This window comes from Fundulus heteroclitus, unplaced genomic scaffold (genome assembly GCF_011125445.2).
Source record: "Fundulus heteroclitus isolate FHET01 unplaced genomic scaffold, MU-UCD_Fhet_4.1 scaffold_123, whole genome shotgun sequence".
NCBI classification, from domain to species: Eukaryota; Metazoa; Chordata; class Actinopteri; order Cyprinodontiformes; family Fundulidae; genus Fundulus; species Fundulus heteroclitus.
The window spans coordinates 580,851-594,980 of NW_023396535.1; the positions used below are offsets into that span (position 1 = coordinate 580,851).

Below are 14,130 nucleotides of genomic sequence, written 5' to 3' on the forward strand. Positions count from 1 at the left end.
AGGTGAACTGTAGGGTAAAGCGCTTTGGGGTCATCAGACTTAATCAAGCACTATACAAGTACAGGCCATTTACCATTTGTGTTAAACACCTCCCATCACTATTTAAAAATAGCATCATAGACATAAATTTAACATAACGGCAGAAAGTTTGCTCAGGCTTCCGCCCTTGGTCACCCAGGAGCCTTTACTGCATTCATGCAGACGGTGGGCACAGGTGGAAGTGGCCTTCAGTCACACTTATAGAAGGGTGCTCTAACAAATCAAAAGGCACAAAGGGTTAATCAGGAACTTGCCTGCAAGCTCTTCCAAGGCCTGCCTGCAGGAGGTCTGTCAGAGCAGACAGGAAGCAACCAATAAAAACCAAATAAATCCAAGTCTCACAGAAAAAATATTTAACATATGACAATCACTTTAAAATCAAGTTGTACATGAGGGATATATAGCTATAAAAGTTTATCATGAAAAGAACGAGCAACCAGATCACATGCTTCTGTTCTCACATTCAGAGGTTCAGCTCACAGATGAAACTAACACCCTCTAACCTCAGACACGCCCACTTTTCTGTCACTCCTTCTCTTGTTTTTCTATGGTATAAAAATGAATATATGTTTAAGACATGTTAAAACAAACCTGTTGCATTAATGAACCCAGGGGTGATGTCCACAGTTTTTTAGAATGAGCAAAAAATTAAGTTAAGGTATTAAGTTTAAGTTAAGACTTAAAATATTTACTAAAGCAAGACCCTGATGTGAGAAAAAAAAACTCACGTAACGAGGAAGTAACACCTTGCAAACTTTGAGCAGCTTGCAGCGTTTTCAGCTTTAAGAGGAAACCACTTTCAGCCCCTGAATCATTTGTTAACAAGACAAGAGACACAGAGAGAAACAATGATTTAACACGAATGGATAAAAATGTATTTACTTGTGAGACTAATGCTGACTTTTACTGGTAAGTAAACCATTAACTATAACTTGACAAAGCTGGAATAACATTGATAAAATATATTTTTTTTTTATTTGATTTAAATTAGATTGAACTTAATCACCTACTAATTATAAATATAAGCATTAGTTACATGTTAAACTAACATTTTATACATTTTCTGACTTGCTCTTTCAGCAGCAGCTGCTGGGCAACATGTATCCGTCTCCACTGTCAGAGCTGGTGATGAAGTCACTTTGCCTTGTAACAATGTAACTGATGGTCAGAATAATTGTGACAGAATCAAATGGACCTCTATTACTTCTATTTCAACAGTGACGTTGTTTGAAGCTGGACAGATTCAGATAAATACAGCAAATAAATCAGAGAGGCTGAGTGTGACTGTTAAATGTTCTCTGGTTATAAAGAAGGTCATGATGGAGGATGTTGGTCAGTACAACTGCAGACAGTTAACATCAGAACAACAAGGACAATCTTCCTCTGTTTATATCTCTGTTATTCACAGTGAGTATTTACATGTTTGTACTGAAACTTTTCTGTTGGAACAAGAAACAGAAAGATTAATTATAAAGGTAATGTAATATTTTATGTTTTTCTCTTAACATCTTCATCTTCACCAGTGACTGAACAGAGGACCAATGATTCAGTTGTCTTAAGCTGCTCTGTGGTGGACTATAACTATTGCAGACACACAGTGGAGTGGCTGTATGATGGCAAAGCACAAATTTCCTCACATGTAGAATCAATAATACCCATCTGCCGTTCTACTGTCACACTGACAACTTCCCTTCATGAACACTCAGCATTTCTCAGGTCGATAAAGTGTAAAGTTAAAAATAACTCCACTAAAAAGGTTCAGCTGTTCACCTTCAGCCACCACCCACAAGTTCAGCAAACAGGTGAGAAAACAATGACCCATTTTATAACTCAAAATATTTGCTTCTAGGATTTCAATTGTCTTTTGCAGAAACTGCATATATAATTATTGTAGTTTACTGTGAGTTGTTAATATTATTTCTCATTTGAAGAAACAACATAGACAGTGACAGCACAATAAAACCATATTATGACTAAACTACTGATTTCAAAAAGCCTGCGACAATACATAAAGAGTGGCAGAATTATGACATAAAAATAGTTGAAGGGCCTATATTATGCAAAATCAGCCTTTTTGAGCTTTTTACTATTATTCTTTCATCAAAATAATTCCCATAGTGGTGCTTTGCTTGATGCATACAGGTCTGAAAAATCTTCATGAATTCTGCAGTCTGAGCAGCAGCCTCTCCCTGTCCTGAAAGATTTCTTTGTAGAACGATAATTACCCTCTTCCACCTGGAAGTACCTACCAGGTGCCCAGTAAACAACGTGACCTGTTTTCTCAGAACAGAGAGCTGTGATGTGAGGCAGAGCGCTATCATTTCTGCTCAACGTTTAGACAAAGTGGCTTTTTTAGCACCTAATCTGTACAGCAACTGCTCTTTTTTAACCATAGATATGCAAAAGGTCTTGGACTTTGTTCAGTCTTCCAAAATAAGAGCCTAATCACCAGAAGTGGTTGGATTTTTTTATTCTCACACACTAGCTTGTATTTGTCTGTGACATCACTTCACTGATGACTGTTTGGTGACCCTCAACATGTACCAAAGTGGATTGTCTGGGAGGCTCTAATCTTAAAACTGGTCATATTCCTACAATAAAACCACCCGATAGAGACAAACGGCTTGGTAAATTGTAACAGTATGGTTGAGTTAGGGTTGAATGCTGCAGCGGCTCTAGGGCGACATCATGAAATGGGCGGCACCCACACAGGAAGAAGCACATGTTGCAGTGAAGGCCAGAGTCTTTCTTCCAGATTTGAAATAGAACACCCGAAAGCAACTAATATTTGATAACAAATGAATACTCCGTGGTGCCAAAGGTAATACTTCATAATATGTATGCTTATATTTGACTTTAGAAGGTTTAAAAAGCACTGAATATTCCTTATCATAACTTTTTTAAGAGTAATTATAAGCAAACAGTATCTCAGCTCCACTAACCTGAAAAATTTGTTGTAGGCCACTTTTGTTAAAAATACCAGCTAATAAAATTAACTTACACAAGTTATCCAAAAAAAACTATTTTGCAAACTAAAATTCCCCCAGAAGAAGAAGTGTATTAATGTCAAACTCCCACTTGTCTGTGAGTGGATACTTTCTCTCCACTAGCCTCAGTTTGAGCACTGTTTTACTGTGTTTAATATGATTAATTCTCTTTCTAGCGTGGCATTGGTGGTATGTTGTTGTTTCTGTGGCTTCAACAAGCATCTTAATAGTCCTTCTGGTATTCATCAAATGGAAGAAAACTAAAGGTCAGAATATTCACAGTTTAATTAATCTGTTTTTAAGTTGATTTCAAAGAATGCTTTTTTTGGTGTACACATTTGGTACAGTTGGCTGCATCAATATTACTTTAAAATAACAGGAGAAGACAATGGCTTAGCTATAAACTTCCAACAGAGTACTTCAGAAATGGAACATGAAAAGATTGTTGTTCTTATACACAACAGCGCGTCGTTTCTCCATTGGATGACTAATAAACAGGACTCAAACACTGCATTACACTATAAATGTGTAATTTAATTCTATTGTATTTTTCAGGAAGTAAAACAAAAAAGGAAGAAAACAAAGTGAGTTGAAATAAACACTTGATTTCTTGATATTTTAACAAAAATAAAGCTCACAGTATTGACGTAGCATTCATTAATATGTTTATATTGAACATAATAAATTCAACAACCTACTCATAGATGCTGTTTTTTTTTTTTTAGCAGGGACCAAATTTGCAACCTGAAGTGACTATTTTGGGCCCAGAGACCAGCGATGATACGGTAAAAGCACACAAACCATTTTTAACTCCACCACACAGTTAAATTGGTGTTTTTTAAGTTGTTTGAGTGCAAGACAATGGATGTTTTATCATATTCACAGAAAACGTGTTAAATTCAATGAAAAATGTAAATGCAAGCTTATCAGTAAACTTTCTTTTTGCTTACAGATGGATCCTGACAGGGGTCTCTACTATGCCTCAGTGTGCTGCAACAAAAACACAAAGGTAAAAAACCCAAAGGAGTGGACTTTTTTTTTTTTCCCCCAGTGTCCTGTCTAGCAATGTGGCAATAGGAATTGATGTCTCAATGCCAGATAGAGCTCGACAGATTTTGCTTTTACAAGTGGAGCAAACGGCTTTCGCCATAGTGCTCCACTTGATTTATGCTTGTAAATAGCTTTATTGTGATTCCTGCAAGGAGAATTTCAAATTATATGGACATGACAATGGGAGAGTAAAGGAAGAACAAAAAGTGAAAGAAAAGAAAAAAAAGAGTAGAGGTGAAAGAAAGAGGAGATAAAAGGGAGAGAATGATAAAACCTTCTTTGTCTGCTCCATCACCTGGAAAGAGACACAAAAAGAACAGCACAACCAACAGACATAAAGCAACAGATACACTCGAATAACACCTAGATGCCATTGCTAAATCATATATATTATTATGTAAGCTGACATGTGTAATGTGATATTTGAAAAAAAGAAGGTGAAAGAACATAAATAAATAAATAAATAAATAAATTATAAGATTACTGTATATAAGTGAACACTTAATACCTGGGACCCAGCACCTGTGGGAGATGTGAAAGTGCACTAGTTTAGGTGAAGATTATCCAGAAATAGCTTGATAGTGATTGTGGAGAACCAAAGACCCACCTTCCCCGAGCACAGAGGCAGGCGTCAGGGGACCCGTAACCCCGGACTCCCAAAGGGGCCCCTAAAGCAGGTCGCCCAGGAGGGCCCGACACAGGATATCTGCAACCCCCCCCCCCCCCCCCCCCCCCCCAAGGAAGGAGCAGAGACGACCCCGAGGAAATCCCCCAGCCACCGCAATGCCGACGCCCTCAAGAGCCGCGGAGACGGCAGCTAGCCCCGCTGAAGTGGTCCCGGCCATGGGCCCTGAGGGCCAGAGGCCCCAGGGGCGCCCCGGGGGGCCAGGCCCCGCGAAGAGGCCGCCGGGAGTGGGCCGGCGCACGCCCGGAAACCCGCCCCAAACCCGAAGCCAACCAATGCGCCAGGGGGCCAAGGCGCCCGCCAACGAAGTGGAGGAGGGCAGGACGTGGGGGGATGGGCTCCGCACCTAGCGGAGACTTGAGATGTTCTTGGGAGAGGGAGCGGACCACACCCATACCTGGAAAAAAAAAAAGGAAAACTCATTCACCCCATCCCTCCCTTGTGCCCCACTCACCACACACAGAGAGAAAAAAAAAAAAAAAAAAAAAAAAAGACGCTGTACACACATTCCCACATAACACTCACACCCAACACTGACCAAAGGGGGGGGGGGGGGGGTCACCCCAAATCGACAACACGACTGCTTGTGCCCGACCCCCGGCCCCGGCCCCGGCCCCAGACCAGACGCCCCCCGGACCGGGCCCCCCCAAGAGGGCGGGCCAACACGACCCGCACGAGCCACCCGGCCAGAGCCCCCCCCCCCCTCCCCCTAAATACCTAATAAACCCCCTCCCTCCCCCCACCTTACCCTTGCCATCCCTGCCCCCCGCCCCTCCTGGGGGGAGCGGAGGCATCAGCCCCAGACCTGGCAAGCCGCTGACTACCCACCGCAGCCCCCCGCCAAGACCCCGGACACAGTGGCCCGCACCTCCTCCAGGCCCCAGACTCCTTGCCGCCATCGGAGAACGTGGGTGTGCAGAAGACCCCGATCCTCCCTACGCCTGCTCAAATGTTGTGTTGTTGCATGTTGTTCTCTCAAAGTGGACTTTGACTCTGTGACTTGACTGAAGTTGGACTCGAGACACAGTATTGATGAATTTAGACTTAACATGGTTATATTATAAAAGACATTTGCTTTAACTTTGACTTGGTTTGGTCTTGGGCATCTTTACTTAAAGTCTAATGTTTAGGGAGCCCTTCCTAGCTTCCAACAAGCAAAAGGTAGGGCTTGCCCTGACCAATTTGCCAGTCCACGGCAGGGCTGAAAGCCTTCAAGACAGAAATATTTCCAGAAAGCATTTTTAGATGGTTTGGAACATTTAAAGAATGACTTTTGTGTTTGTGTGTGTGCCATGGTATTACAGGCATAACATATGTAAGTGCTGGTTGCTAACCTATGCCAGGGCAGATTTCCTCTGCAAAAAGGATATCATAAGACAGTATCCCAATTGACTTCTTGAAAAATTGGCTTTTTTTTCCCAAACTCGATCCAGTATCAAAGTAAACAGGCATATGTGATGTAATGGCAGCCTTTATTTGTATGACCTTAAACCAAACATGTACAACTCCAGGCCTCAAGGAACAACTTAAACATAAAGCTCGAGTATTAAAATTGCTGCCTAATTAATTCACGTATTGACATAATGAATGTCTCAACATCCAAGACCTCATGTGTAAACTCTGGGTGAAGCCTGTTTATAAAGTCCCAGATGGTAGATGATATAATGACATTTATGGATAAGAAAACTTTTTTCTTATCCATTTGCTGATCTCTTGGTTGCTTTGAGCACTTGACTGCCCCAGGACAAATCAATGTAGCATTTCATTTGATTTGTCACCATGTTTGTTGAAAAGCAACGCTGTCTAATCGTGATATTTTAAGTCACTCCTTAGCTCTGAAATTATCATCTTCCAAGTTAATATTTAGAATAAAAAACAACAGGATGTTGTTCATAAAGTAGTATGGGCTTAAAGGTTTTCTAGAATTTGCCCACATATTTGAATGCTGCTCTTGGTAATTGTATTGCTTTTCTTGTCTATTTCTTAGGTCAAGTACTCTGTGACCAGCAGCACTGAGAGCATCTCTTCTCCTGAGGCTACCTCTCATCAAGACGTCGTCTACGCTGCAGTTAAAAAGAAGAAGCCAGATGTTACTCCGTAAATGTGTTTTTTTTTAAACAAAATAGTGTGTTCGGTTTCCAAAATATCATTTGCTTTAAGGGGGAATTTCAACCATAACAACTCGATTGGTTAACCAGAGCTGGTGCTGAAGTCGGTTCTTAACTCGTACTCTAAAAAGATCCAGTTTTCCACAACCTGTGCCAACTTACAACCTATCCAAGAAATGTTTAATCCTCTGTTATATTCTGAGCTATTGTGGAGGATATAGACTTGTTAATATTGCTCATAATAAGAAATATTTGTGAAATGGTGTCAATAAACTGCAGTGCTGCTCAGTTTTACTCATTTATCATAAAACTCTTCCATTAACCTGTGCACTCAAACATGTCGCTTACTAAGAATTGAATAATGAACGAGATTTTGGTTCCTGACTTTCTTTTACAAAGATATGTATTTAGTTTTGTGACCAACATCAGCTCAAAGGCACATTAGCTTTGACTTTTTTGAAACATGCTATCAAACAGTCAATCTATCCTGGAAAAAAGTGCATGATGACAACCTATTCTAAGAGGGAAATATAAACTGACTTGGTGTAGACCAGTATGTTTAAATGAAAATATGAAGCTACGGCAACAGAGATCCAGTATAGATGAAAATTCTAAGACCTTTTATCACATGAAAACAAATGTCAACAAAGAGGAACCCATCCAGAGGAAGAGAAGGTATTATAGGATGTACATATGACGGTGATGATAGAAATGACAGTTTCCTACTGTTGAGATGGCGGAGCTTTAAGGGAAGAGGTGAGTATACTCACAGAGGCTGAGATCCCCAGGTGGTGGTGAGCAATGCTGCTTGGTGATGGTTTTCTTGTTCTTTATTCCAAGATGAGATGCAGACGGAGACATTGGGGGAGCACTGGAAGGTGGGCAGGCCGCAGAGTTACGATGGCAGTACATGGAGGAGTCCAGACAGCAAAATCCAGTGGAGCAGCCAGAGGAGATTCAGGGAAGGAATCTTGAGGTGACTTTTTTCAAGGAAACTGTAAGACTGTGGAGGCTGAATACTGGAATTCAGCAGTGGGCTGTGAACTAAAAGTGTGTTTTCAGAGAAGGAGGAACACAAGGTTAAGTGTGAGAAATCAAAGGATGCAGGACCACAAAACAAGCGGAGGCCTGATTATCACTCATGGAGCAAAGCAGTCCAACCTCTAACTCAGGGTACTTATTCATCTCCTCCTCATAGGCTTTGATGAGCTCTAGCTTTGGGGATGAACCTGCAGGTCCCTCCCGTAATCAGAGCAGGTAAAGCATGCACACACACGCACACACATACACACATCCTTGTTTTAAATACTTACTGAGGACCGTGCCTTGACTTCCATTCATTTTCAATTAAATTCAGTTCACTTAAATTTTATTTATATAGCACCAATTCATGACACATGTCATCTCAAGGCACTTTCCAAAGTCAAATTCCATCAGATCCTCCAGGTTGGTCAGAAAGTTTCCTCTCTAAGGAAACCCAGCAGGTTGCGTCAAGTCTCTCCAAGCAGCATTCACTCCTCCTGAAAGAGCGTAGAGCCACAGTGGACAGTCGTCTGCATTGTTGATGGCTTTGCAGCAATCCCTTTTCTATGGCCTAACCCTAACCTAAACTTAACTGACACTTTAGTCTTAAACCTGACAGCTCACCCCTGCAAAAACTGAGGACGCAAAAAATGGTTCTCACTTTACATTAAAGTTCTCACTTTGGTGGTAAAATACAAAGAAATGTTCTCACTCAGCAGCAAGTACAAGTACACACACACACACACACACACAACACACACACACATATGCACATAAAAGTACACACACACAACAACAACCTGCACATAGCCCCGTGGCTATGACAATATTGTTCAATAAAGGATTTGCTTTGTGTTTTTATAAACACAATGTTTGTCTGCTAACATTCTTGTTATATTTTGTATTTGCAGATAACATTCAACATTTTATTGATCAAGTTAGCAATCTACGTATGTTGATCTGATGGTGCTTGTTGTTTTTTTCCAGCCTGTGGTTTGACATATTAGCTGAAATGTGAAATGTGATGTTTGCGACCACAATTACACCAACCCAGTGCTGCTGCTGCTGCTGGAAACTCTTGTTTATGTCTAGCTAGCTACAGAAATAACCACACTGACAACCAAACAAACACCACACTGTTTTGTGAACTGACACGAACGTCAAACAATTGAAACTTCTCCTAAATTCACATCGGCCAAAGAAGTGTTAATCTGGTGTAGTACAAGCAGGCTGCAAGTGAGTAACATCACTTTTTATTTCTGTGTACGCTCCTTTTAAACCTTAAAATGATTAAAGTAATGAAAGCCATGAGACACTTCCTTGTTGTAGGGTCACAACAAGGAAGTGACCTCTAACAAACAACTTTGCGCTCCACCTATGAGGGGAAACCACTTCTGAGACTTTGTGTTGAATGAATGAGACATGATGGCACTAGATGGATTAAAATGAATTATTTGATGATCCTGATTTGTCACATAATAGATAATAAGAAATTTTACGCATTTCAACACAACCAGTTACAAAGTTGGTAATGTGACATGAACAAATATAAAGTGCAATAAATATCATGTCCAGTAATTTCAGAGATGTATAAAACATCCAAAACAGCTACTTATATCATGCCAAAATATTTCTCATTCTAAAATAAAGACTAAAATCTAATGAAAGTCTAACAAAGCAAAAGGCAAAGCAAATGCAAACAAGTAGAAGTCATAATGAGGAAGTAAGGGTTTGCAAACTACAAAAAAGAACATGAAGGTTACAGGAAACCGCTTTAGAGATCACCCTGATAGTGAATCTGAACAAAATAACTGACTTAGATTCATCTATTCATAATACAGTTTTTTGAATTTACAAGATCTACATATAAAACATCACCCCATACTAGGTATGAGTGATTAACAGTGAGCTAAAAATAATTTTTAGTTCTCTTCCTTTAACTTGTGAAAACCAAAGTTGCTGTTGCGTAATTTCTTATCTTAAAAACATTGTCTTCATGCATCCGATTATGAATTAAAGCCCTTTTTTTGAAAACGTTGAGGCATGGTCATAGTGTCATTCTATACTTAGGTTAATGTACCGTGTCTTTTATGTAATGTTATTCCTGCATATCTGTAGTATTTAGAAGCTGGTATGCTGCCACTGTGGGCTCCTGAGGGGTGGCGCTGGGTGAGCTGTGCACACTTGGGTGACTGGGGCCTGGTGGGTTGTGCAACCTTTGGCACCTGGTTTATGTGGGGCCTCTGCTCCATTGCTGCAGAGACTCTGTCCAGAGCCCTACTCTGCTGTCCTCGGGATGGATGCATGGTGTCCATGTGTTGCAATGCATGTCCTCTGTGCTCTGTGAGGCTGCTGGTTTTCTGGGTCTTGGTGTCCTCTGTACTCGCTTCTGATCTCTGCGGGTGGGTTCCTCCTTATCTGTCACTGAGCACATTTCGTGTAAGGCCTACACCACATATTTTGCATGTATGAGTGCACATTTATGCACTCATAATAAGAAGCTGTGTTTTCCTGCAGTTCTCTCCATCAGTAAAAACAGTTTTGTTTCATATTCTTGCTGCTGCTGCTGATGTTATTGCTGTCTGCATTTTTTGTGTTTTTTTTCTGTTACTTTTGTCTCTATGCAGGTATTTGTGGTTGTCTACCCCTGGTTCTGCATGTTGGCGATAAGAAGATTGTTTTTAGCATCTGGTTGTGTGGCTGTAAATTTGCTGTTACAGTCACCATGTTGACAAAACTAAAGGTAAGAACATTTACATACAACATTTGCATTTTCAAAGACAAACATTCCCTATTAAAAAAAAAACAGACTTTATATTTTGGTATAAACAAAACAGTTTCCTACAATGGAACAGTTTTAGACTATAATTTTCTATGTGTCCTTTGAGCCACTTTAATTTAAGGACTATAGGAGGGAATTGTATCTATTTTTACTGGTTTGTATGGGGAAGTGAGTGGGATGATTTCGAAAAAGCCTCAGGCACATTTTTTGATGTTCAGAAAAAGACCTAAAGGCTAATTATGACAGTTGTATTGAAGTAAATGTTCATGGCCAGCAGGTGGTGCTAAAACTCCCCTTTATTCACTTGTCTGTCAAAAGTAATATTTCAAAATGTGTTTAAATTCTGTGTGCATTACAAATCCAACTACGACAACAACACAGCAGAGAAAAACAAAACTTTTTTTGTCTCAGATTTTATATTATGGGAAAAGAATTCCTTTATTTTCCTGCAATTGGGAAATTCAGGTGTTACAGTGACAAGGAAACAGACAGTTACACAGAATTATCAGGAGTGGAAAAAAGAACAAAAATAAACAAACTAGTCTAATGTAAAATTAGTTTCAAGCAAACAGCAAGAATAGAAGATAAAAAAATTAAACGCCAGAGTAAATACTGCACATTATTGATAATATGGCATATTCAGGTAAAAAGATGAAATATTTAGGTTTGGCAGTGGAAAACTCCAGCCTATTTACAGAACACATAATAATATAATACGCAACATGCATGGTAGTGCAACAGCATCTTGAAGTAGCAGTAAGGCTTGTGCCAGCTTACCGTAGTGTGTGGGAGACAGTGTAAAAAATACATGGTTGGATCCAAACCCATGCAACTATTGTAAACAGTTAGTGAGTCTGTTGTGAGAAGCAGATATTATAAAGTCTGACAGCAGTTTGGATGAAGGACTTGCGGAAGTGCTCCTTAGAGCATGTAGGATGCAGCCATATCTCCCTGACAGAGCTCTCCAGCTCTGCAACAGCTCCATCTATAGGGGGTGGGAGACATTATCCATCAGTGATGTGATTTTCCTTACAGTCCTTCTGTCTCCCACCACCTGCACTCGGTCCAGGGGGCATCCCAGAACAGAGCTGGCCTTCCTAATGAGTTCATCCGACCCCGTCCACTCACCTACCGATAAGCTGCTGCTCCAACAAAAAAATACCATTAAAGAGTCAAAGAAAGTCTTCAGTAGTGCTCTTCACATTCCAAAACACCTCAGCGTCCTCCGCAGGTAGAGTCTGCTCTGACCCTTCCAGTAAAGAGCATCAGTATTATGAGTCCAGTCCAGTTTATGGTTCAGGTGAGCATCCAGGTACTTATAAGAGTCCACTATTTCCACATCAGGTCCCTGGATGTCCACCTGTGTCAGTGAGGTGGGTCTGTGTCACGAAAGTCCATCACCAGCTCCTTTGTTTTTCTGCTTTTAACCTGAGGTGGTTCTGCTGGTACCAGTCTATAAAGCTCTGGATCCACTTTCTGTACACTGACTCATTCTCATCTGTGATGAGACCGACTATTGCAGAGTCATCAGAGAACGTCTGCAGGTGGAACTCTGGTGAACTGAGGGAGAAGTCTGTAGTGTAGAAGGTGAACAGAGATGGGGCCAGCACAGCTCCCTGCGGTGTTCCCATGCTGCAGATCAGCTTGTCAGAGACATAATGAATTGTGTGCGTTAATACATTCAAGAACCGAACATTTTCACTTATTCACCTGTAGCTTCAGAATCCTTGAGCTTCAATGAGAAAATTGCATAAAAAAAATAAAAATGGCTGATTTGTGAAATTGGTTTAGCCAGAAGTCCATTACCTTGTTTAGCAGCTCTGCAGCAAATAGAATGTGATGTAATTATTAAAAAAAAGTTAAAAGGACAAAGAAACCTGAACACCTTGAAAAATATAACCCAAACAGAACATAAAGATTTCAAGGCAGCTCCTGGACAGACTACATTCATCTTTTCTTCATTCCTCAAGACTTCAAGCGCACAATAAATTGTATTTAAGGGATAAAAATATGGGTTTTAACTGATATGTCCCCTAAAGTATGCTTCTTTAGCCTGCATCATATTCTGTTTAATTTGTAAATGACAATTTTAACTTTGGGAACGATTATGGCTGAATTCAGATTTAGCTGTTCCAGATAAATCATTTCAATATAAATAAAGATCTTGAGTACTCGGTACGAGTAAACAACAGACAGGTGCTGCTTTCACCTCAATTTTGCATTGTGAAAAGTTTAGTTGTACAAAGTAGAAAGTGTTATCTTGCAATTGAGACCTGAGGCTCCCTCTAGTGGTAAACTGCATGAAGAGGATTGTTAGAGGAGTACACATCAGCTACTTGTTCCATTTAAAAATAGCTTCTCCTTTTTGGTTCTACTTATGAGTTCTGTCTCTTTTTGTGTGTCTGCTCTTTTGTTTTTCTCAAATTCCCAGTTGGTTGGTGTAGATGGATGCTCACACTGACTGATTCTTCTGGTACTGCAGGTTTCTTCCTGTTGCTGATGGATTATTGCAAAGGTAACATCTTGATGCAATGCTGGAATGATAAACTCAGCCTGACAACATTGCTTTATAACTAAGATTGACCAGAACTGTATGTAATCAAAATTGTGTCCAACTCCACATTGGTGTCTGCCGCGATTGTTTCATCCATCGTTTACATTTATTCCACTCGCTCCCCCTTCTGGCACAAAAATGTGTCAGACTTCAATGATAGAAGTTGGCTGAAATGTGACATGACAGTTTAGACTAAATTTGACTGTATTTTAAAAAAAAATCACACACACGTAGGTCATTTATTCATTAATGCTGTATGTCCATGGCCAACAGCAGTGAATTATTAAATACAAAGGCGGCTGTAGCCACTTTTTGTTAAATATTCAATTCAATTCAATTCAATTTTATTTATATAGCGCCAAATCATGAAACATGTCATCTCAAGGCACTTTACAAAGTCAAGTTCAATCATATTATACAGATTGGGTCAGATTATACAGATTGGTCAAAAATTTCCTATATAAGGAAACCAGTTGATTGCATCAAAGTCCCGACAAGCAGCATTCACTCCTGGGGAACCGTAGAGCCACAGGAAGAGTCATCTGCATTGTACATGGCTTTGCTGCAATCCCTCATACTGAGCAAGCATGAAGCGACAGTGGGAAGAAAAACCACCCATTAACGGGAAAAAAAAACCTCCGGCAGAACCGGGCTCAGTATGAACGGTCATCTGCCTCGACCGACTGGGGTTACAGAAGACAGAACAGAGACACAACAAGAGAAACAAAAAAGCACAGAAGCACACATTGATCTAGTAATCTGTTCTACATTAGATGGTAGTAGCAGGTGAGTCGTCTTCTCTGGATGATGTCAAAGTTAACAGAACGCCAGACCAGGTGTACCTACTATGAAGAGAAAAGAGAGAGAACAGAAAGTTAAAGCAGAAATGACAACACATAATG

At 40.3% G+C, this 14,130-nt stretch overlaps 1 long non-coding RNA gene across 1 annotated transcript; it reads left to right on the forward strand.

The window, feature by feature from the left end:
- The first annotated feature begins 852 nt into the window (after positions 1 to 852).
- On the forward strand, positions 853 to 1,828 carry LOC118558345. The gene is made up of 3 exons (XR_004928323.1): positions 853 to 948; positions 1,120 to 1,446; positions 1,563 to 1,828. It is a non-coding gene; the product is annotated as an uncharacterized LOC118558345 (long non-coding RNA).
- The last annotated feature ends 12,302 nt before the right edge of the window (positions 1,829 to 14,130 follow it).